This window comes from Odocoileus virginianus, chromosome 31 (assembly GCF_023699985.2).
Source record: "Odocoileus virginianus isolate 20LAN1187 ecotype Illinois chromosome 31, Ovbor_1.2, whole genome shotgun sequence".
NCBI lineage: Eukaryota > Metazoa > Chordata > Mammalia > Artiodactyla > Cervidae > Odocoileus > Odocoileus virginianus.
In genome coordinates, this window is record NC_069704.1 from 6,784,707 (window position 1) to 6,810,407 (window position 25,701).

A 25,701-nucleotide genomic window follows, 5' to 3' on the forward strand; every position below is an offset into this window, starting at 1 on the left:
TTAAGATTCCTCCTTCTAGAACCCTCTGCTTCTGCATCTTCGCCTGTTTCATAGATTCCTTAAATGACAGGGCTCTAAGAACTCACTTAGGGCCACGGGTCTGCACCTGGCCGCCTCCTGGACTCACTTATTGAGCTCTCAGCAGTTACTGTTGCCCAGACCCCAGAGCAGACGGATTTGATGGACATTTATGGGGTGGGGCTCCTCTTTAAAAAAAGCTCCCCATCAGGGCCACTTAACTGATTGACAAGAAGCTGCCTTTTGGAGAAACTGAGGCCAGCGAGGGGTAAAGAACGCGACGTCCAGGGTCACATGGTGAGTCAGCTCGGACAGAATCAGAGCCAAGCGTGCGTGCTGCCATCTCCCCCCTCCCCGGTCCGGACTTTGAGTCACCTCAAGCAAATGCCACCGCCTGCAGTGGGGCCAGGCGGGAGACTCGCCTCTGACTCCGCCAGAGCCTGGCTTCCAGGCAGGGCCCAGACACAGCCCCATTAAGCCAGGCGTGCCTTACGGGAATCGCGGCTGGCTCCGGCTTCGAAAACAAACACAGCGCGTTGGTTTTCTTTGGCTTGGGTCCCCCGGTGGGGGAGCTGGGAGGGGAGCACCCGGGGACACAGATTTGCTGCTCTTCTCCCGGGCAAAGCAAGGCGGCCAGATGGGGAGGACGGCAGACAGGTGGGCAGGGCCACCTGTGGGGGTGAGCGGGGGAGCGCAGGCTGCCCCCAGCTGCCAGCTGGCTGCCTGGGAATGCCCCCCGCCCCCCACACAGAGGCTGATGCTTCAGCTTGGGTGGCAGTTACAGGTAAGCCCCGCACCTTGACCTGCCTCGAAGCAGACCCTCTGAAGGGTGACACATGCTCCAGTTCCTCCCTGCAGACAGCACCGATAGTGGATGGAGACCTTGGGTGGGCTCCTCACTGGAGCCGCTGTTTGTTGAGAATTCCCTGCGTGCCAGGCATTTACTTTCAATATAATTCTCATGGGGACTCTTCACAGCACGCTGGGGTAGGAATGATTGGTTTGCTCACCTCACAGATGAGCAGAATTCAGAGAGGAAGTCACTGTTCCAGGCCATGCAGCCTTGAAGATAGTTGCACGGGTCAGTCTCAGGCCTGCCTGACTCCTAAGTCTGTGGCCTGGAGCCACTCCGTGACACCGTGGACGTGCACATCAGCAGAACGGAGTTTGAATCCCCGCTGGTCTATCATAGGTCCTGTGCCTTTAAGCAAATGAACTGACCCCTCTGGGCCTCAGTTGCCTCCCCTGTAAATGGATGCTTGCTCTGCCTATTTCACATGACCGACGTGAGGATCACATGAAAGGTAGATGTGAACGAGGTTAGCAAACAACAGATCTACGAAGTAAGAGAGGATTGCTGTTATCACCAAACACAGCTGTGTCTGCACGCGGGGAACCGCCGTCACACATCCACCTGTCCATACTTGTGACCTTGGCCATTCCTGGCAGCCTCTGTGGTTCCCAAGGACTCAGGTGGAGGAGTGCAGAGGGAGAGAGGCAATAATAAGAACCTGTTTATAAAACACTTCACATCTCTCAGATGAAAGCCTCTAGATAAATATCATGGCACCACATAAATAAAACATAAATGGAATAATATTATCCCTACCGCCTCCCTCCGGCATGCCTGCAGATGCACTTCATCGAAGCTCAGCTGGGTGAGGTCCAAAAGAGCAAGGGCTTTGGACCCAGAGAGACTGGAGTGAAGCTCCAGCTCTTTCCATGTGCTGGCTGCGTGGCCTGGGGGCTGGTCCTTAGCATCCCTGAGCCCAGTTTTCTCATGAGACAGCTGGGAATAAAGCACATCCATCACCCCAGTGGCTCTCACGCAAGCTCTTGTGTGTACCTCTGGTATCAGTTCAGTTCAGCTGCTCAGTCGTGTCTGACTCTTTGCGGCCCCGTGGACTGCAGCATGCCAGGCTTCCCTGTTCATCACCAACTCCCGGAGTTTACCCAAACTCATGTCCATCAAGTTGGTGATGCCATCCAACCATCTCATCCTCTGTTGTCCCTTTCTCCTCCTGCCTTCAGTCTTTGCTAGCATCAGGGTCTTTTACAGTGAGTCAGTTCTTTGCATCAGGTGGCCCAAGTATTGGAGCTTCAGCATCTGTACTCATCAAACTAGCTACCATGTACCTCTTGACATGCCTGTCTTCCCCATTCTACAGTAAAGCTCTATAAGGCAATGACTGTGCTTCGCTTGGATATCATGGTATATGCTCAATAGATGTCAACTCCCTTCCTTCCCCCCCTCTCTCTTTTTTCTTTTTAATTGGAGGGTGATTGGTTTACATTGTTGTGCCGGTTTCTGCCTTCCAACGATGTGAAATCAGCCATAAATATACATCTACCTCCCCCACTGCCTTGAGCCTCCCTCGTACCCTCTCCCATCCCTCCTATCCCTCCTCTCCCGCCCTCTAGGTCGTCACAGGGCACCAGGCTGGGCTCCCTGTGTCAGACAGTAGCTTCCCACTAGCTCTCTATTTTACACATGGTAGTGTGTGCATGTCCCGCCCTCTCCTTCCCCACTGTGTCCACAAGTCCAATCCCTATGTCTGCATCTCTATTCCTGCCCTGCAAATAGGTTCATCTTTCCATTTTTCTAGATTCCATATATATGTGCTGATGTACAACACTTGTTTTTCTCTTTCTGTCTGACTTCTCTCTGTATAGCAGGCTCTAGGTTTCATCCACCTCAGTTCAACTGATCCAAAATGTTCCCTTTTTATGACTGAGTAATATTCCATTGTATGTATATATACCTTTGTAAAATTACTCCATCTTCACTCTCCCAGATCAAGTTCAGTTTCAGGTCTGTCTCTAACTTAATCTGTTACTCACCTAGAAGAGGGGCTTGAGATTCCTGACTTACGGAGACATCTAGGCTCTGCTACTTACCAGTTGTCGACTTTGGGCAAGTCAGGTCACATCTCTGAGACTCAGTTTCCCCATCTCTGAAACGGGCACAGTGCCTCTCCTGCACATCCAAATCCTTAGGAGGAAGTTCAAATATGATACTACCAGTAAACATTTGGAAAGGAGAAGGGAGTGTTATTTTGTAGTGGAAACTCAGTGTCTATCAAACTGATGCCTTTGATTTGACAGCAGCATTTCTGCTAGGGCCTGGGCACCTTACCCATGGGATCCTTTCACTGCATCATCTAAGACTCAGTATCTTCAGCCCTTCACTTTGGGGTTGGAAGACTCAGACATCACTACTATTTCTGCTGTTCTCAAGCTATCCTCATCCGTGTCGCCTCACTGACTTGTCCTGTGTTCTACAACCAGGGCTGAACCTCAGGTGGAAGCCAAGAGACCAGGAATTGGGTCTGATCCTGAAGTCTCATATTCTACTCTGCAACTCATGTTCTCTTCAATGGGAAATGAAGAGACTCACAATGACAGTAACCATCACCCCTCACATTATTAGCACGTTTCTCTCTTCACAAGGACCTAAAACAACAGGAACGCAGAGAGGCAAGTGGCTCTCCTAAGGCCGCTCAGCAGTAAGGTCTATCTGGTGTTAGAATCGAGTCATGTTTATCTCTTCATCCCCACCACCCAGCACAGTGCCTGGCCTGCACTCTATTCAGAAAATGCTTGTTGAATGCATTCTGACACTGACAGTATGTGAATCTCCATTTTTTTCCCTGCTAAAAATTAGTGATTTTGACATTAGAGTTTAAGAAAGCTTTCAGGTTTTATATATATATATATATATATAATTTATATATTATTATAATGTATATTATATTTAATATATAATTTATATATATATATGTATATATATATATATATCTCCTTCAACCATGATTTTCAAATGTGTTTCTCCAACCTTAAAGGGTCTGTGGCTAGACCTCAGGGGACAGCAGGCAGTGTGCTGGAACAGCTGATGGGGATGGGGAGGTACTGGCTGCATCCCTTGGCTTCTCTCTCATCTGTCTTCATATAGAATGTACGTGTAAAGTTCTGGAAAGATGGACTGTACTGCTTTGAAACATTTGAAATATGACTTAAGGTAATGAGAAGTCATTAGCATATCCCAAATGAGACTGTCAGTGTAGAGAGGTGGGGCGTATGTGGAGACTGGAACCCACAGGTCATTCTCCAACTGTGGGAGAAAGACTTTCTGTATAAACCTTTAGGGTGCTTCTGCCGGAACACGTGTGCAAGTCACAGAACCTCCCTGGCATCCAGCCCCAGCCAGGGGCCGAAACCCCAGGACCGTTCAAACCCTCTGGTTCCTTGAGGATAGCCCATGGCCCCAGGCAGGCGGCCCCCCGTGCCAGCTCTGGCATCCCTGACTGCAAGTTGGCACATGTGGGAGCTTGGCCCAGCTCTGCGCCAGGAGTCGCTGGGGCAATCCAAGAACATCTCTGGGAAGCTGGAAGGAACGGCCCCGAGGGGGCAGGGGAGCAGGGCCCGTCCGTGTGGGCTCAGGCGTCCAGGGACAGGTAGTTAGGCCAGAAGCTAGAGCAGGCCAGTGGCATTCCCACCAAGGGTCTTCTGGCTCAGATTCCAAAACAAGCCTTGGAGAATGTTTCTGCAGCTGGGACGAAAGATGGGGGAATCCCTCCGAGGCCTTTTTATGCTTCATGACTTTTTATGTCCTTGAGACCACAGCCACAAAAATGTCTCTCGGCTTCATCTTCTTTGCCACGTTTCCCACTGATTTTGCTCCTGGAAAATTGCTCTTGTGTTCGCTCCTGTGGTCTAGAGGCCTGGCCCCCCGGTGCCTAATCCAAAGTGTGACCTTTGGTGTCCAAAGTAGAAGGTCTGTGAGGCCTTACTGTGCTCCACTGTAAGCTTCTGATGCTCCTGCAAACTAAGCCAGCAAACAGCCCAGGCACAAAAACGTCAGTCTGTCAGAAATGTGATAGAAATGTCAAAAACACCTTGAATCTTTGTAAATAGAGGAGTTCAAGCCATCCTTCCTTTTTATCTGAGATGTGTAAACACAATGAATCACCCATAAGAAGAAGAAGAAAAAACAACAACAAACAGTAGGCCATTTCAGGGAAAACCTGCCACTCTCATGTCAACCATACCTATGTCCTTTGTTAATGATAATTTTGATGATGGACGTTTGGAGGGGGCAGTGGCTGCTGTCATAAGATGAGTAACTTGATGAGACACAGAGGGCTTCGGGGCTGCTTCCTGTCTCCTATCTGGGGACATTCCATTTTTCATGGCAAATATCTCACTTCTCCCCAGACACTGCATATTCCTTAGTATGACTGCCTCAGTGCAAGTTCCACGGTTGATTCATCATTGAATACTAGGATGTCAGCCATAAAGTGTCCTTGGAGGGTTTTGAGTGCAACCCCCCTGGTTTTGTAAACGAGGGCCTTTTTGGCAGCTCCTGCCCAAGTGCTTCCTCTGGGAATACGATACTACTAACCCATCCCCTGTTCTCTCTCTTACAACCAGACTCCGTCACGTTATAATGGGGAGGGAGGACAGTGCAGGGCTCAGGCATCCAGCCCACGTCACACTGACTTTGCAACGTGCAGTGACAAAGCTCGAACTCCAAGTTCTCATTAACGCTCATCCAGGGGCCCCATAGCTCAGCAGAAGGTACCAACGGGACCTTCAGAAGCATCATCCTGACGTCACAAGTAGTTCTGGGGCCAGCGAGTTTGTCAGCAGGCCCCAGCAAGGAGCTGAGAAGCTTCTATCGGCTCCAAATTCACACAAGAGGAAAACAAAATTCCATCATAATGTTGACCATCTGTGGATGAGGATAATTTTTCAAAAGAGGCCACTGGAGAGGGGGGATAAGGAAAATAAAACCTATTGTCTTAAGGGAACATGATTTGAAACGGATCACTGATGCAACTAGGCAAGAGTGGCTATGGCATAGCGATATATGTTACTCTACCTTCCCAGGCCTTTGGTTTTTAAGTAACTATAAGCTTCTTTTTATAAAAAGGAGGGTGTTTTTTAATGCTTCTTTTTTATTCATCTATTTTTGGCTGTGCTGGGTCGTGGTTGCTGCTCAGACTGTTCTCCAGTTGGGGTGTGCAGGCTTCTCACTGGGAGGGTTCTCTGGTTGCAGAGCACAGGTTCTAGGGCGCACGGGCTCTGTAGCTGTGGCTCCTTGCATGGGCTTAGTTGCCCCGAGGCATGTGGGATCCTTGCAGACCAGGAATCAATCCCTCATCTCTTGCAAGGGCAAGCGGATTCTTTATCACCAGGAGAAGCCCTTAAATGTCTTTTAATTGTTTTAATTTTATTTTATTGTGGTAAGAACATTTAACAGGATCTCTACCCTCTTGGCAAGTTTACAGGTTTTCAATGTATAACGTAGTATTGTTAATACAGGGACAGCATGGTCCAGCAGATCTCTGGAACTTTTTCATCTTGCAAAATTGGAACTTTAGCCCCATTGAGCAGCAACGCCTCATTTCCATTTCCCAACCCCCGCCAGCCCTGAAACCCACCACTCTACCCTCTGGTTCTGTGACTGAATGCTTTAGATATCGCATATGATTGACAGCATATTAAAAAGCAAGAGACATCACTTTGCTGACAAAGGTCTGTCTAGTCAAAGCTATGGATTTTCCAGTGGTCATGTATGGATGTGAGAGCTGGGCCATAAAGAAAGCTGACTGCTGAAGAATTGATGCTTTTGACCTCTGGTGTTGGAGAAGACTCTTGAGAGTCCCTTGGACTGCAAGGAGATGCAACCAGTCAATCCTAAAGGAAATCAGTCTTGAATATTCATTGGAAGGACTGATGCTGAAGCTGAAACTTCAATACTTTGGCCACCTGATGCGAAGAACTGACTCATTTCAAAAGACCCTGATGCTGTGAAAGATTGAGGGCAGGAGGAGAAGGGGGATGACAGAGGATGAGATGGTTGGATGGCACCACCAACTCGATGGACATGAGTTTGGGTAAACTCCAGGAGTTGGTGATGGACAGGGAGGCCTGGTGTGCTGTGGTTCATGGTGTTGCAAAGAGTCGGACACAACTGAGCAACTGAACTAAACTGATGATTGGAGATATGCATGATTTGTCCTTCTGTGACTGGCTTATTTCACTTAGCATAGTGTCCTCAGGGTTCATCCATATTGTCACATATTGCAGACTTGCTTTCTTTATTCAAGACTGAATACCATCCCATTGTATGTATATTCCACATTTTCTTTGTCCGTTTATCTGGTGATAAACATTTAGGTTGTTTCAACATCTTGACTGTTGTGAATCCAGACCACAATGAAATGTCACCTCACACCTGTCTGGATGGCTATTGTCAGAAGAACAAATGGCACTACGTGTTGGCCAGGATGTGGGGAAATCCGAGTCTTGTACACTGTTGGTGGGAATGTCAAATGGTGCAACCTCAAAGGAAAACAGTATGGAGGCTCCTCAAAAACTAAACATAGAACTACCATAGTTTCCCCCAGTCCCATTTCTAGGTATAGCTAAAGGAATTTAAATCAGGATCCTGAAGGAAACCGTAACAGCTTTGTTCATTCAACTTGTTGTTGTTTTTTTTTTCCTGACAATCTGTTTCAAAACTGTGTCATAATCAGCAGGAGGGGATCAGTTTCCCTTTATGAAACCCATGAGTATAAAGAATGCCTTTATTTTCTTCACCTATTTTCTATTCATCAAAGAAAGAAAAAATAAAAAACCTGCCAGATGATCCCTAGGATCCATACTTAGTAGAGCTAATATTCAATTTAAAATAGTTTTAACAAGCTATATTGCTGTCCACACCTACAGTATGACTTTCTGTGGGGACTGGATGGTTCAAAAGGTCATCATCAAGGCTATTCCAAAAGTAGTGCTCTTAAAACAACACTTTGATGAATGGAACTGATGTTGGTCTTTAATAGCTCCAAAATGGTGTCTTTGTTTCCCAGAATCTATAAGCAGGCTTTATTCATAGTTGTCTCAGTTATTTTTAAATTTCACAATGAACTTATTTTTTTTTGCAATGACACCCTTGCAATGATCTGTGACAGGAAGTAATATACAGGTTAATTTGAATTGGTCTGATTTTAAAACAACTTATTCAGTTGAAGCAACAGAATTTATTAGCCAGCCCCCCTTATTAGACAATGGATTTTAAAGGATCTTATAAACCACCAAAAGTTTACATCACCTGTTTATTTCATTAACAATCATAATAATGTTCATTGGCTCCTATATGGTTTGTCAATTATAATGTGAGTTAATAAAGCTTTCTTAAAGGAACATTATCAATATGTATCAGAAGACAACATATATAAAAAAATTTCATAAAAGATTTACATGAAGGGATATTCATGGTAATGTTAACTATAAAGGAAATAGAAGAAAATAATTTAATTATTACCATAAGGCTTCCCTGGTAACTCAGCCAATTAAGAATCTGCCATCATGCAGCAGACCCCGGTTTGATTCCTGGATTGGGATGATCTCCTGGAGAAGGGATAGGCTACCCACTCCAGTGTTTCCAGTATTCCTGGTCTTCCCTGGTAGCTCAGACAATAAAGAGTCTGCCTGCAATGCAGGAGACCTGGGTTTGATCCCAGGGTTGGGAAGATCCCCTGGAGGAGGGCATGGCCACCCACTCCAATATTCTTGCCTGGAGAGTCCCCATGGGCAGAGGAGCCTGGCGGGCTGCAGTCCATGGGGTCTCAAAGGGTTGGGCACAACTTAGTGACTGAGTGCACATGCACACACACAGACACACACACACATTCTTTAATAATATGGATGTTCCAGATTTTATTGAACATTTCTTCAGTTTGGGACATTTAGACATTTCCAGTTTCTCACTTATTTTGAAGAGTGCTAAAATAAACATAGGCTTTTGCATTTTAGACAAAAAGAAAAAGATCTTATATAAAGTCTGATCATTGAAAGGAATTTCAAACCTACTAAAAAAGATTGACTTCTCTGACTGAGTGTACAAGCCATTCTCTTCTTCCATTGTGTTTCTGTTCTTATTGAAAGCCCCGTGGCTGTGAGCTCCATCTGGAGTTCTTGCTTCAGATGTCCTGGTTGGCGCCCTGCACACAGAACATCGGGAAGCCACCTACAGGCTGGACAATCACACGCCAAGAACTCTTCCAGGCGCCAAACCTGCCGCCCAAGCAGTTGGCTGCCGTGGTGAACACATTTCACCACAGGCCCAGAGTTTCCCTTCTTAATATGTTATTCCATTCACCATCAGATCTCTGGGGAGCTGGACTTCAGAGAGGATTAAGAACTGAAACTTCAGATAATCAAGGGAAAAGTACAAGAAATCATTTTTGCTTCTTTCTTCCAGCATCTTCCTTTCAGAAGATAAATTTAGGTGGATGTGATATTTTCCTCCCTTCCTTCTTCAAGCCTGTGGTCTGGTGCAAGACCTAATGAATGGAGAATTTTCCCACCAGGGATGAATAACAATTTAAATTAGAACTAGAAAATCTCAGAGCCAAGAGGATCCTTAGAAATAAGTCCACTATAGAGATAGAAAAACATGGGAATGGAGAAAGTAAGAGTTATATCCAGTATTTCACAGCTAGTCATTGCCTGGAAAAACCAGCCTCAAGTAGCTGAGACTCAAATACTATATTTCATCACCTTGAGATGCCGTTGATTTTAAGAGCCACTTTATTTTAGGTGCCATTAAGAAAGAAAAGAAAATGCTGCCAGCTGAACTATAACCCAATGCTTTCTTATGAATTGAATTTTTAGACTTACTGAAAGAGCTCATTTATTCTGATTATATTTTTATAATACATCACTCTCATGATATAAAAGTAAAATGTTCAGATATTCATAAAGCTTTTTCACATTAAGGTTCTGCCTTTTCTGAACCACTTTTTGACTTAAGGTCATTGAATTCCAGACAGTGTTCCTTATATTGTCCGGCTCTTTACCTACCATAGGATTGGTTATGCTGTTTCTTTCCCTCTCCCAGTGTATTTTTTTTAACATATAGTTTATATATATAGTTTGCATGATATAGTTTACATACCATGTAATTCACCCATTCAAAGTGTACAACTGAATAGTCTTTAGTACATTCACAGTGTTGTGTGACTGTCACCAAAGTCAATTTTAGGACATTTTCAACACCCCCCTCTGCCCAAATAAAACCATTACCCATTAGCAGCCACTCCCTATGTTCTTTTTATTTCCGTAGTCTTTACACAGTCACCAAGCCTTTCTGCCTCCGTGGATATGCCTCTTCTGAAGCTTTCATAGAAATGAAACCTTACAATATACGGTCTGCCGTGGTTTGTTTGTTTCACTTAGCATAATGTTTTTAAAGTGCATTCATGCTGTAACATGCGTCGGTACATCACTCATTTTTACTGCCTTATTTATTCGAGGAAGACTCCATCATTCCCTCTGGGATTTTCCTGTAAGTTTTATCGCGGGTGCGCTCTCGACCTCACCAGCAGTTGTCAGTGAAGCCCATTGAGCTACAGTCAGGCTTGACGTTCCTCCCACAACTCGTTCTTAAGTGGCCTGTGGCCTGAGACGTTGAGGGTCGCCCCATCCCACTGTGCCGCTGGGAATGACAGCCACGTTCACACGGGAGCTTGCGCGGACAGCTGCGGCCAGGCTGGCGGAAGTTGTTTGACGTCATCACCGCGTGTCGGGCACGGCCCGATTTCAGACATAGTGAAAGATGGGGGGGGGGGGGGGGGGGAAAGGAATTTATTTTAGAGTTAATAAAACATGGACTGTATCTTCAGTACTTTTCCTTAGATGAGGAGAACTCATGCTGAGCACCAGCAAAAAGAGAGACTTGGGACACAGTCCAGAAACTTGCAGGAATATTAGAAGTCAGACATCAGACACCACCCAGGGCAAGAGTCCCCGCGGACCTGTGGGTCTCTGACCTGGGGTATGAGCACCATTTGGAGAGAGTTTGAAAATACGGACAGGTCCTAGGCATGAAGATCCTTTGGCAGTAGGGCTCGCATAGAAGCAGAGTCTTTTCCTGTCTGCCCGCCTCCTTCCCTCCCTGTCCAACCCCACCCCGTTTTTTCTCTTTTTCTCTCTTTCCCTTTCCTTCCTTCCTTCCTCTCTTCCCTCCCTCCTTTCTTCCTCCCTTCCACCCCTCCCTCTTGCATTTTACTCTTATCTTTCTGTCTTTTCTTCTTTTTCTCCTCTCCTCTCCACCTCTCTCCCTCTCCTCCTTTCTTTTCTTAGAGGCTAATTCATAATTGGAACCACCGTTCAGGCTCATTGCTGGCAGATCAGCCAGCAGCATCCCAAGCACCAGTGAGGAGGGGGTCACAAGTACATTTGGATCAAGCAGAGTTGTTTCCAGTCCTGCCATGGCCCCTTAGGAGCAGTGTGACCTCGGGCAAATTGTTAAGACTCTCTGAACCTCAGCACCACCCTCTGTAAAATGATAGCAGCCTAGAGGGTAGTTGTGATAACTCTGGGGAATCACACAGGAGAGTGCCTTGTGTTTACAAACAACACTTCTCCCAATCCCAGCTGCCCTGGCTCAGGTCTTCTCTGGCTTCAGTCATTACCACCTCCCCTCTGTACTGATGACTTAAAACTTAATTTTTTTTTTTTTGATTCTGTGCTGGTATCCTGTTACCCATGTGTGGCAGCTGACCCAGCTCTTCTGATTATGTGATTGTCAATGAGGTACTCTGATTTCACCCAAGTGGCATTAGACACTCTTTCTGATGCCCATGCTGTCCTTAAAACTTTTCTCCAAGGTGCTCTGCTGGGTTTTCTGGCTTTAGAAACTCAAGGGCAGTCAGCTTCCATCACAGTTCAGTTCGGCACCTCCCAGGACTTCCCCGTGTATTTGCAGCTCCCGGTTACCCCACCGCAAATACATATCACACAGGTCACTTCATCTCTTACACGTCCACAGATCCTAGCTGGATAGAAAATCTGCAGTTGTCAGAAATATGATAGAGCTGCCAAATGAATGTGAAGTTACCAAGGTAAATTGTGGAGCCAAAGTTTCGGTTCTGTTTGTTCTGCCATTGTGTCAATGTGGAGACATTTTGGTGAACAAATAGGCCAAGTAGAAGAAGGGGAAAAAAAAAACAACTATGAGTAAGCAGACATGAACACATGTCAAACAAATTTGCAATTACTATTGTGCTCTCTCACTGTGTTTCCGCATCCATGCTGCTCCTTGAGAACATAAAGATAAATCAAATGTGGTTCTGTTCTGGAAACCATAGTCTAGCAGGCAAGCAGACAGTGACGTGGACAAATGCAATACAGCCTAAATGTTTCCACGGAGGAAGCAGAAGAGGTGGTTGGAATAAAGACTGTAAAGACTGTGCCCTTAACCCTTACTAGGGGATGAGATGGGCCATCATCGGGACATGGTTTTCTGTGTTTAAAATAAAAATATCTATGTATTCATTCACTTCACAGATGTTTTTCTCATGGCTGTTGCATGTCGCATACTGCCTGAGGTGCCAGATGTGCAATGGACAAAAAGAAATGGCCCCTATCATTGGAGGGCTTATCAAATGCAGCCTTGAAATATTAAACCAATATACACATGTAGACAACTCAGTGCGATAGGTTCTATGCAGGGAACTATTATATATTATCACAGGATAACTCTTAATACTTGCTTTATAAAGTTGGTTTGAGTAGCAAATGTGACTACTCACATCAAACTCATCAAGAAAGTATATAATTATTCCCATACCACAGGTAATTATAATATTATCTGTATATCTGTATAATTATCCCCATACTACAGATAGGGGTTTCCCAGGTGGTACAATGGTAAGGAATCCACCTGCCAGTGAAGGAGGCATAGGATACACAGGTTCGATCCCTGGGTCAGGAAGATCCCTTGCAGTAGTAAATGGTAACCCACCCCATTACTTTTGCCGGGAAAATTCCATGGACAGAGGAGCCTGGTGGGTTACAGTCCATGGGGCCCCAAAGAGTCAGAGATGACTGAGCCATTCAGACATGACTGAGCCATACACACATACTACAGATAAAGAAAGAGAAGCTTTTAGAGGTTTCTATGATACGGCAGACGAGCGTGTAGGAGAGTCTGCAGCATTGTATGCAAACCTGAGCCTTCTGATGTCTTAGCCTTTGTGTGAATGATGTCAGCAACAAATAATACCGGCCAACTATGGGTTAGAGAAGAAGGAATGGGTAGGTCTGTGGAGCGAGTTTTGGACCAATAGGTTAAAGAAGACTGCATTTGAGTTAAGCCTTGGAAAAGGGTAGGATTTCAATAAAAGGGCCGTTGCTGGCGACAAGCGAGGGGATGGGATGAGGTGGCCTGCCACGTTGAGGCAGGAGCTCAGGCAAAAACACGGAGGTATGAAATCGGGAGCTGTTTGGGAATGGATCCAGAAGGGATGGCTGTGGAAAGAGCGGATCTGGAGTGGTGGTTAGGAGGTCACTGTTTAGGATGGCTCTAAAGAGCTTTCACCTTCTTCTGAGATCATGGTGATTGATTAAGGACCTCTCAACAGGGTATCAGTTTGCTCAGAGCTTTGTTTGAGGCTGGCACCTGTAGGATAAAGGAGCAAGAAGCCTCCCTTGGCATCCCAGGGAATTCTCAGTACTTCTTTTCTGCCATAACTGTTGATTGTATAGGGCTTTAATTAAATCTCCCCTGCTCGCTTGCTGCCCCGGGCTAACATTATCACCCAGAGCCAAGGACCAGTGATAGAGATGAGACAGATACCTTTTGGGTGTGGGTTTTAATCTGTTGCTTGATTTATTAACATGTTACAGCGGCCATGAAGGGCAGAAGCTGTCCTTGGTGGTTAGGCTGTCAGGCTGCACAAGGGTAGAAGAGGTAAGGAGACCCCAGCCCCTGTGCTGGGAAGTCCATTGCCCTGGCTCAGCTTCCTCCTGAGCTTCACCTTCTACCCGCCATCATCTACTGTCAGCAGCGCCCCTCGCGGAAGCAAGATCTACTCCACATAGTGTCCATGTGTTTTGCAGTCATCGGCTCTTTAAATTCTCTTTATCTTGGCGTTTATGCCCTTTGGAGATTGGAGCTTTTGCAGCAGAGACACCTAGGCAGCTTAGAGACAAAAGGCGGTTCATCTCCACAGAGAGGCCTGAGACCTTGGCCACAGAGCCCCAAGGAGTGAAAGCCCACTTTCATGTAGAAGGGATATAGTGGGGGGCTCCCATCCTCACAGACTGCAGAGTTACTGACAACTCTTCAGATTTACACAGGGGCTTTAAAGTTTTCAAAGCAGTTCCGTCAACGTTATTTCCCTTTAAGCACAGAAGAACACAGAGAAAATAGGAGTTTTCATGCCTGTCTGACAGATAAAGAACTGAGATGCCGAGAGTGACTCCAAGGGTCATTCAACTCAGGGTTCAGGAAAGCTGGGACTGAGACTCATGTCCTCCTGCTCTAAATATAGAACTCTTTCCATGACACTACGCTGCCTCTCAGAAATCGGTGAAAGGCTGCGAGGGAAAGGTGTTTCTGGCACCTCAGCGTGGAAGGGAACTCTGACTACATTTTCCCATGGAAACATTTTTACCCAAGGTGGTTGAGATCTACAGCTCACATAGTAAAGGCCTGTGTTTCAGCAACTTGCTTGCCTTCCAGTCAACGTACTTATGTTCCACGCAGCACCTATAAGACAAGACGATAGAACGCAACTTTAAAAAGACATGTTCTTACCCTGGTGAAGAATACAGAAATTTGCAGAAGTCTCTCAAAAATAGGAGCCTTAATATTCATCCCATCAAGAATCACCTTTCTGCTCCTTTCACCAGGGTGTCCAACTCACGTTGGAAAGACTCTGTCAATGAAGTGGGGAGGCAGCATCCATAATGATCAGAGTTTTAGAGTAAGACAGTCTTGTCCAAATCTACGTATCTAAGCTTTGTGATTAAAAACAAACAAACCAACAAAAAACATTTTGGCCTTTCTATCCTTGCTAAAAATCCAATTAGCCTTGATCAAAAAACCCATTCCATGCATCTGCTGCCCCTGAGACAGTGTTTTCCTCGTGGAAGTCAGCTCTGACTCTCTGCCTGTTTCATTGAGGGCTGGTTCTAGTTATGGGAGGCTTTTGACACAGCAAAGTAATAATTTGTGAAGTAAGGCCTGTGAACTTCATGGTTTAGCAAATTATGACTTTAGAAAATAATATTCAAAGCTGGCGTCAAAGGCTTGACTAAGCAGGGAGTACCCACATCTACACAAGCCAACCGTGCCAGCCGGCCCATCTGAACCTTTTCCTGCTACCTGTCTCATCTGTGTTCATCCTTAGAACCTCCTTGAATAATCGTCAGTATCAAAATCACAGCATCCTGCTATTACTCAGTGCCTACTTTGGACCCGGGACTCTTAAAGGGTCTTTCTATAGAATATTATTCATACCAATCTGAGTTCTGAGAGGAAGGCATTATGACCTTGTAAACAGCTGAGGAGATGGAAGTTTAGTAACTCACCCGAGGTCAGCATGTCCTTTTTTCTATACCATGCCATCCCAGTAGACTGTTGTTCAGTCACTATGGCATGTCCGACCCTTTGTGACCCCATGGGCTCCTGTCCTTCACTGTCTCCTGGAGTTTGCTCAAGTCCAGTTCACTCAGTCACTCAATCTTGTCTGACTCTGCAACCCCATGGACTGCAGCACGCCAGGCTTCCTGGTCCATCATCAACTCCCAGAGATTGCGCAAACTCATGTCCACTGACTCAGTGATGCCATCCAACCATTTCATCCCGTTGTCCCCTTCTCCTCCTGCTTTCAATCTTTCCCAGCATCAGGGTCTTTTCCAATGAGTCGGTTCTTTGCATCAGGTGGCCAGAATATTGGAGTTTCAGCTTCAGCATCAGTCCTTCCAGTGAATATTCAGGACTGATCTTTAGGATTGACTGGTTGAATCTCCTTGCAGTCCAAGAGACTCTCAAGAGTCTTCTCCAACACCACAATTAAAAAGCGTCAGTTCTTCGGTTTTCAGCTTTCTTTATGGTCCAACTCTCACATCCATACATGACTACTGGAAAAGCCATAGCTTTGACTAGACAGACATTTGTCAGAAAAGTAATGTATCTGCTTTTTAATATTCTATCTAGATGTATCATAGCTTTTCAATATTCTATCTAGATGTATCATAGCTTTTCTTCCAAGGATCAAGTGTCTTTTAATTTCATGGGTGTAGTCATCATCTTCAGTGATTTTGGAGCCCAAGAAAATAAAGTCTCTCACTGTTTCCATTGTTTCCCCATCTATTTGCCATAAAGCAATGGGACCGGATGCCATGATCTTCATTTTCTGAATGCTGAGTTTTAAGCCAGCTTTTCACTCTGCTCTTTTGCTTTCATCAAGAGGCTCTTTAGTTCCTCTTCGCTTTCTGCTATAAGGGTGGTGTCATCTGCATATCTGAGGTCACTGATATTTCTCCCAGCAATCTTGATTCCAGCTTGTACTTCATCCAGTCCAGCATTTTGCATGATGTAGTCTGCATGTAAATTAAATAAGCAGGGTGATAATATACAGCCATGACGTACTCCTTTCCCAATTTGGAACCAGTCTGTTGTTCCATGTCCAGTTCTAAGTATTGTTTCTTGACCTGCATACAGACTTCTCAGGAGGCAGGTAAAGTGGTCTGGTATTCCCATCTCTTGAAGAATTTCCACAGTTTATTGTGATCCACACAGTCAAAGGCTTTGGCATAGTCAATAAAGCAGAAGTAGATGTTTTTCTGAAGCTCTCTTGCTTTTTCTATGATCCTACAGATGTTGGCAATTTGACCTCTGGTTCCTCTGCCTTTTCTAAATCCAGCTTGAACATCTGGAATTTCTCGGTTCACGTACTGTTGAAGCCTAGCTTGGAGAATTTTGAGCACTACTTTGCTAGTGTGTGAAATGAGTGCAATTTTGTGGTAGTTTGACCGTTCTTTGGATTGCCTTTCTTTGGGATTGGAATGAAAACTGACGTTTTCCAGTCCTTTGGCCACGCTGAGTTTTCCAGATTTGCTGGCATATTGAGTGCAGCAAATCTTTTAGGACTTGAAATAGCTCAACTGGAATTTTATCACCTCCACTAGTTTTGTTCATAGTGATGCTTCCTAAGGCCCACTTGACTTCACGTTCCAGGATGTCTGGCTCTAGGTGAGTGATCACACCATCGTGATTATCTGGGTCGTGAAGATCTTTTCTGTACTTTTCTTCTGTGTATTCTTGCCACCTCTTCTTAATATCTTCTGCTTCTGTTAGGTCCATACCGTTTCTGTCCTTTATTGTGCCCATCTTTGCATGAAATGTTCCCTTGGTATCTCTAATTTTCTTGAAGAGAACTCTAGTCTTTCCCATTCTATTGTTTTCCTCTATTTCTTTGCACTGACCACTGAGGAAGGCTTTCTTATCTCTCCTTGCTATTCTTTGGAACTCTGCATTCAAATGGGAATATCTTTCCTCTTCTCCTTTGCCTTTAGCTTCTCTTCTTTTCTCAGCTATTTGTAAGGCCTCCTCAGACAGCCATTTTGCCTTTTTGAATTTCTTTTTTTTGGAAGTGGTCTTGCTCACTTCCTCCTGTACAATGTCATGAACCTTCCTCCATAGTTCTCCAGGCACTCTGACTATCAGATCTAATCCTTTGAATCCATTTGTCACTTCCACTAATGATCATATGGGATTTTATTTAGGTCATACCTGACTGCTCTTGTGGCTTTCACTATTTTCTTCAATTTAAATCTAAATTTTGCATTAAGGAGTTCATGATCTGAGTCACAGTTAGTTCCCGGTCTTGTTTTTGCTGACTGTATAGAGCTTCTTCATCTTCAGCTGCAAAGAATATGATCAGTCTGATTTCAGTGTTGGCCATCTGGTGATGTCCATGTGTAGAGTCATCTCTTATGTTGTTGGAAGCAGGTGTTTGCTATCACTAGTGGATTCTCTTGACAAAACAGTGTTGGATTTTGCCCTGCTTCATTTTGTACTTAAAGGCCAAACTTGCCTGTTACTCTAGGTATCTCTTGACTGCCTACTTTTGCATTCAAGTCCTCTATGATGAAAAGGACATCTTTTTTGGGTGTTAGTTCCAGAAAGTCTTGTAGGTCATCATAGAACCACTCAGCTTCAACTTCTTTGGCATTAGTGGTTGGGGCATAGACTTTAATTACTGTGATATTAAATGGTGTTTGCTCAAACCCATGTCCATTGAGTCGGTGATGCCATCCAACTGTCTCATCGTCTGTTACCCCCTTCACCTCTTGCCCTCAACCTTTCCCAGCATCATGGTCTTTTCCAATGAATTGGCTCTTCATATCAGGTGGCCAAAGTATTAGAACTTCAGTTTCAGCATCAGTCCTTGAAATGAATATTCAGGATTGATTTCCTTTAAGAGTGACTAGTTTGATCTCATTGCTGTCCAAGGAGTCTTCTCTAGCAAAACAACTCGAAAGCATCAATTCTTCTGCACTCAGCCCTCTTTGTGGCCTCTCACATCTGTACCTGATTACTGAAAAAACCGTAGCTTTGACTGTACAGACCTTTGTCAGCAGAGTGATGTCTCTGCTTTGTAATACGCTATTTAGGTTTGTAATAGCTTTTCTTCCAAGGAGCAAGCGTCTTTTAATTTCGTGGCTCCAGTCTCCATCCACAATGATTTTGGAGTCCATGGTGACAGATTTTATTTTCTTGGACTCCCAGTAGACTAGGTCTGTTCTGTTTCCCAAACAAGAAGTTAGCCTTCTTTAAGAAGGTGAGATAGCCCCAGAGTACCTGAATTTTCTTTTTTTTATCAACAGTTAATACCTATGCCAACTCACCAAACATATTATGGTTTAGTAGAGAGAATATAGAACTTAATGACAGACAGACCTGGATTTGAGTCTTAGCTCACTGTATGACAGGGAAAGGCATTCAGCCTCAGTTGCCACATCTGTACAGTGGGAGTCAACCTCTTCCTTTCCCTCCTTACTCACCTCCTCTTGTCTCTCCATCCTCATCCTTTTTATAATCTCCATGATCATTTTCACAGTGTTGTTATAGAGACTAAATGAGATAATGGATGTAAAAGGAATGTATAAGGTCTATATGGTGGCAATGATGATGATAGTGACAGTAGTTAGTACTGTCACTTTTGAGCTCACAAACATTTTAGCTTTGTGGCAGGGGATGAAAATGAGCATCTTACTGTCTCATCCCTCAATCCCTGCACCTGAGTCATAGGTTTTCTTGAGTCTGAAGCCACAGGCATCTAGAGGCCTGGATCTCAACCCTCATTTCCACATGACACGCATGAAGAGTGTGGTCAATGCAAGACAGCCTCCTCAAAAGTTTCTCGGTGTGTGGCTTCTTGCTATAGCTCTGTTTCATTTTTCTTTCCATCGAGAAATCATATTTATATGCAAATATGCATGAGGGACATTATTATCAATTGTCTACATCACTCGTTCTCAAAATGTGGTTTGTACCACAGGCAACAGCAGTGTCTGGGAACTTGTTAAAAATTTAAATTCTCTGGCCCCATCACAGATTACTGAATTAGTAACTCTGGGAGTGAGAGCCTAGCAATCTCTGTTTCAATAAGGAACTCTCTCATCAGGAGAGTCTGATGCATAATAAAGTTTGAGGACCATTGGTCTAGATTATCTAAAAAGCAGAACATTCTGAAATATTTTGTCTTTCTTTTATTGGTGACTAATGACTTCTGACGACCTGACTCAACAGGTCACAACACCATTACTGAGGACCACACTGGTTCATGAAGCAGGCTGCCCAGAAGAGCCCCCAGGAGGAATCAGGTGGCCTTTGGCTGCTGCGAACAGTAACTGCAACTCACGTCAATTTAAACAATAAGGAAATGGATTATCTCGTGTGTCCAGAAGTCCAGAGGAAGAGTGGATCCAAGTGCGGCCTATCAGAGGTCCACATCCAGGTTCTCCGTGATGCTGGTTCCTTCCCCAAGCTGGCAGCAAGATGGCAGCCTGGCGCCGATTGCAGGATGACCACAAGTCTGTGAAGTGTGTATGCAGACATGTTCAACAGAGGAAATGGGTTCTCTTCCTGGGTTTCCAGCCTAAGAAATCTCAGAAGCACACTTTCCCGATAAGCTCTAGCACACTTTCCTGATACCTGGCTCATGTGCCTACCACCAACGCAAATATTGCTAAATAACCATTGGTTTACGATGTAGGTATTGCTGTTTGCTGTTTTCTGCTGAGGGGCAGAGAGTGGCCCCCAATCAAAATCAGCATTCTATCACCAGAAAAGGAAGAAAAAGTCAAGATTCACAGTGACATCCAAATGGGAACCGTTTGACAATTCAGCTTATTGGGGAATTTGTTTAAAAAGGCAGAAGTGAGGCAAAAGAAAAAAAGGTGCAGAATGGAAAAGATGCTGCAGTGGCTGAACTCCCTGGAAAACGGCCCCCAGGGCGTCTTCTCACCTCCGTCTTGCTCTCATCTTCCAAACGACTTCCTCTGTGTCCCCCGGTCCAGCCTCCTTTTCTTCCCAGTGTGGAAGCACCCCCTTCTTTGTTCTCTGCTCATCCCTTGTCTCGTGGGGATGCTGAGGAAAGGTCACTTGACAGAAATTAGCGAAGTGCATCCAGATCCTGGATCCTTCACAGTAACCCCACATTGATGCTTATTGCTGTGGCAAATCAGTTCCCTTTCTGATCCTCAGCTTTCCTCCTCTGTAAAGTAAAGTAAGAACATTTGCTCCGAAGTATTGCTGCAAGGATCGAAAGACAGACAGAAAAGGAAAATGCCCTGTAAAGTGCTATGCCTGTGGGCAAGGCTGTCAATGATGCCTTCATGGATGAGGGCTGCCCAGTGGGGGTCTTTCCCATGTGTTCATGCATGTACGTACACACAGACACACACACACACACACACACAGACACACACACACACACACACACACACACACACACACACCCTGACCTCACAGTCTGCTGACTGGTCCGGTTGAAAGGACACTGAAGTGACATTCCTGCAGGTTGAGGAGCTGGGTAGGATATAAAGATGATGCCCATATTAGAACCACCTCCATGTAGCCAGTGTCTAATGCCCACCTCCCTGAACCACCTGACTCTGCCTTTATCCTGCTGTGTGACCTCAGGCAAGTCACTTTCCTTCCTGTATGTGCACTTCTCCACTTGGGAGACAGAAGATTCATTTCAGTGATCTCTAAGGGACCTGGCTCTGACTTTGAGGATGCCAAATGACAATACCCCAACTCTGCATTTGAAGGGGACACCGATTCAGAGCCTGGATAGTCCTTGGTTCTCATTCCATTGTGGTTGCTCACCATCTGTATGAGCTGTTGATCTTGAGTATACATTCCTTCTCTTGAAAAATATGCATAATGATACCAGCTTCACATGTTTCTGTGAGAGTTAAAGAGATCGGGTGTGTAGGGCACCCAGCACAGACCCAGCCTGTAGCGTGGGCACGTGACATGATACACGTTTTGTCGACACCATCTCCCCCAGACAATCCCCAGAGTTCCTCTAGACCCAAGAATCAGTGTAGCAGATGAGAGAACTGACATTCAGAGAGGGCAGGTGAGTCACAGAGGAGGTCAGTGCAGCCTGAGTCCAAGCCCAGGCTCCTTTCCTCTCCAGGGAAGGGAGGAGTCAGTGAGTGCGCCCTTTCCCAACAGGACTTGGCCATCCCCAGGAGGCAAGTGGAAACCTCAGGGCAATGAAGTAAGTCATCGCCTCTTTACAGAGCGGAAATTGCTCTGAAGGGGTAATTGGCTTCCTCCTGCCTGGCGCTCTGGAGCGTCGGAGAGGCTGCAGCGAGCCCTGCCTGCCCTCTTCCCACGAGGTCCCGACTCGATACCATCCCTTCCTCCTCCTGGCCACTGGTGGCTGGTCTGCAAAACAGATGCTCTGCTTGCTGCTCCAGGGCGAGTGCCAGTGCTCAGGCTTATGTGCAGGGTGGCCCTGGAAAATCCTGCGTCTGGGTGGAGAACCCACAGAGGGAAATCACTCCTAACACCTCCACCTCCTGCAGCATCACCTAAGCAACAGAATCCCAAATAACACTGTTCCCCGGGGTGCACTGGGGGGTGATGGGGAGCAGTAATAGGAAACACAACTCGGTGGCAGAGAAGAGGCTTTGGGTTTGAGTCTGACAGCTCAGCCCACCAGTCCCACCTCTGTCATTACCAGCGGGAGGCCTTTGGAGAAGTTTCTTCACATCCCCAGGCGTCAATTTATTGATGTATAAAGTGCGAATGCAAATGCCAGCTTGCCTAGCCTCTTGGTGTTCCCTGGGGAACTGTGAGTACAGTTATTCAGCACACACTTACTGAGCACCTACTGTATACCAAACCACTCTTCTAGAAGCTGAGGACATAGCACTAAACAACAACAGAAATGTCTTCCTGTCATGGAGTAGAGGTAGGGGGATGATGATAAAATAGATAAAATAAAACAGCAGCTGGGGATGGAGGCTGGGGGATTCCATTTTTGTGAAGATGATCAGGGAATCCTCTCTGATGGCAGGACTTTGACAATGATGCAGCATCAGCCAGGTGAGAGGGGAGGGGCTGTGGCTGCAGCTGCAGGGTGGTCCTGGATCACTCAGGTCTTATAGACCAAGGAGAGGAGTTGATGGACCCGAGATGCCACATGTACTGTAACGCTGTAGCCCAGCGTGAGTACCCCTGGCCCAGAGCCACCTCTTGCCTTGGAAGCATATTTATGCATCAGGGGCAAGCACTGGGCCAGACACTTTACATCACGTTAATTCCTTAAAACATTCCGTCGAGTGGGAGTACTTCCTCCTTACCCCAGAGGATGCTGAAGGCAGGAAGCCCAGTTCTGCTGGGGTCCAAAGTCAGAGGTTTCTTTGCCTGTCGTGGCAGACTCCTGGTGGTGATTTTGTTTTGCCTTTTCCCTCCCTCCCTCTCTTCTTCCTACCTTCCTTCCCTTTTACATTTCTGATGACTGTCCACATCGATCTGCATTCATGGGCAAGAGAGAGGTAGAAACGAGGAGGCAAGCGAGGTACTAGGGAGAAGCTGAGTTGGACCCACCAAAGGGTCCCCAGAACGGAGACTCTGTGAATGGATCATCCAGATGGCTCCGTTCATCAACAGTCTCAATGTGATTGAAGGAACGGATGGACTATGGGACACTGGAAAACACACAGTGTGAGAAGCCAGAGAGCTGCTTACATTCCTGGCTGCTGCTGCTTGTGGTGTGACTTGAGGCAGATCCCTTCCCTTCGCTGGATATCGATGCCCCACATACAAAGTAGGGTCTGGTGTGCTAGGACAGTCGGTAGTGATTGCGTGAGGGAAGCATTTCAATTATCTTCAGAGGATGCAACTTGTGATGATACCTCCACCTCTATCCTTTCCTTATAAAACTGAAATCTAAGCCAAGCAATTTTCTCCGTGACCTTGGGCAGGTTACTACACCTCTGTACATCTCGATATCTTAATCTGAAATAGGGGAATAGCTTTTGTTCCCCTATGAATAAGCTGAAATGTGCTGAAGTGCACAAAATATTAAGCATAGTACCTAAAAGATTATGTGGGCATGCTCATTTGTGTCCGACACTTTGTGACTCTTTGGGCTGTGGCCCACCAGGCTCCTCTGTCCATGGGATTTCCCAGGCAAGAATACTGGAGTGTCGGTTGCCATTTCCTCCTCTAGGGGATCTTTCTGACTCAGGGACTGCACCTCCTTCATTGCAGGCAGATTCTTTACCCACTGAGCATCGGGGAAGCCCAAAAGATTGTGAATAATATTCAAATTATTATTTAAATTATTGATATCAGTTGAGAAGGCAAGGCAGAAATGCAAGCAGTAGTTAGACATATGTCCTACTCTTAAAGGTTACTGCAAGCATCAGACATGACTAAGTGCTTAATAATGTTGTTATCCTTCTCCTGCTAAGCTTGAAGTGAAGTGAGTTGTCTTCCTGGACCCCAGCATGTTGGCCCTGCTCTCATCTGGCCTTCCCAACTGTCTCTTCTGCCCTCCTTTCTGCCTTGACCTTGCTTGAGCTCACACCTCGGAATGCCACATACAGTTGCACAAGTTCTGCAGGGCAGAATGCTAACCACCTGTGAAAGCTCCCCGTTTCAATTATACACATTGTAGATGTGTATTAACCATTAATTAAATGTCTTGTTTTAAGGAATCCAAATGTTAAGGAGATTTTCAAATACAGGGAAGGAAGGTGACTGAAGGAAGGGATACTCGTTTCTCTCCAGTTTGCAAAGAAGTGGCATCTAGGTTAGCGGTGACTCTGAGCTTCAGTCCTCCAGCCTGTAAAATGAAGCCCTGAAACACGGGTTGCCCCAAGCTTCCCTTGGCTTTGGCCCCTTACGGGTCCAGAAGTGCGCACTGCCTGCCCCACGCTCATGGTGTCAGTCTGCACAGCTGTGGAGAGGGGAACGGTGACGTGGGTCATGGCCGCTTCGAGACCTGTGGGACCCTGGAGGCTTTGCCCGAACCACAGGTCCCAGTAAACCGGGGGCAATAATCCCACTCTGTCTGCCTCCCAGGGTTATCGTGAGGATCAAACGAGAGAAAAAGAAGGCTTTGTAAACCCCAGGGAGCTGTACAAACTTGAGCAATTGTTTATATACACATGCACGTGTATATGTGAGTATTCATGTGTGTGTTTATGTTTGTACATATAAATATATATATATGTATGTGTATATATGTGCACATATGCGTATATACAGATACTTTTATATATATGTTATATAAATGTAGATGATATATGTGTATAATAAACTTTATATAAATTATTATATATAATATATATGGCTATAAACTTTTAGAGTTAGGTATGAGTTAGTCACTTATAAACCATGTTTACCCATTCAGTGTAACTTAAGGCGCGTATTAAACAGTAGGAAAAACTGACCAGCCAAATTTTCCAAGTTTAAAAACCCTTTTATAGCTTTCATTGTGGACTGAAGAGAGGACTTGTTGCCCCTTTTTTATTTAAAGGAAAATTTTAATATAAACGGGGAGGCGAGGGAGTCACTTTAATAGAGAGTGGAAAAGAAAAAACATAGAGAAATCTGTGTGGAGGAGGGATAGATGAGGGATTTAGATGAAAATGACGGCTGTCGCCCACCCACTCTCCCGTCTTTACCTTCCAGATCAGTGCTCCTGGGATGGTGGGCCCAGAGGCCCCTAAGCTTGCCCTGGTCGGATGCCCAGGGCCCCTATGTCTGGCGGAAGTCCTCCCGGCCTCTGAACCTCTTCAGAAAGTCACCTCTCCCTGCAGGGTTTAGGGGGGACCCCGAGGCCGCCCTCCTCCAGCCAGGCTGTGGGGAAAGAGTGTCTCTGACCGTGTTGGTTTTGGGTTCAAAGCTGAGGACGGAAGGGAGCAGCGTGCACTGTCTGGGGCCAGGGTCTGTCTCCTCTGTCAGAGCAGAGGCAGGGCCGTGGAGAAGGGGGTGAGGAGGAGACTGGCCGGCCCTGGGGAGCTCCAGGCATCCTGCTCCTCACCTTACAGCGGCGGGCTTCGGCGTCCCGCTGTCTGCCTCTCCGCCTCTCTCTGCCTCTGCCCCAGTTGCTTCTTTCTCTTGTCTTCTCCTGTTCTCTTTTTTGGGATCATTTCCCCCTCTTTCCACCCTCCGTCCCTCCTTCCCCCCTTGTTTCTCGTCATCTTGGTCTCCTCCTGTCTCCACTTCCCTTGGTTTTGATCTCTGCCTGTATCTCTCTGCATGACTCTCTTTCCCCATCTATGACTCCTGTTTTCCCTTCTCGCGCTGTTCCTCTCTAGAGCTGTGTTTCCGCCTCAGCCTCT

The 25,701-nt window shown here is 45.9% G+C and overlaps 1 protein-coding gene and 1 long non-coding RNA gene across 10 annotated transcripts in view; both read left to right on the top strand.

Annotated features, from left to right (window-relative positions):
- The window catches only part of LOC139032389 (uncharacterized), an 86,326-nt gene extending 64,164 nt beyond the window's left edge, over positions 1-22,162 (top strand). Inside the window, exon 2 of the long non-coding RNA XR_011484912.1 lies at positions 19,634-22,162. This is a non-coding gene — a long non-coding RNA (uncharacterized lncRNA). The remainder of the gene's footprint in view (positions 1-19,633) is intronic.
- ASTN2 (astrotactin 2) overlaps positions 1-25,701 on the top strand; it is a 996,620-nt gene that overhangs the window by 898,334 nt on the left and 72,585 nt on the right. The window lies entirely within an intron of this gene.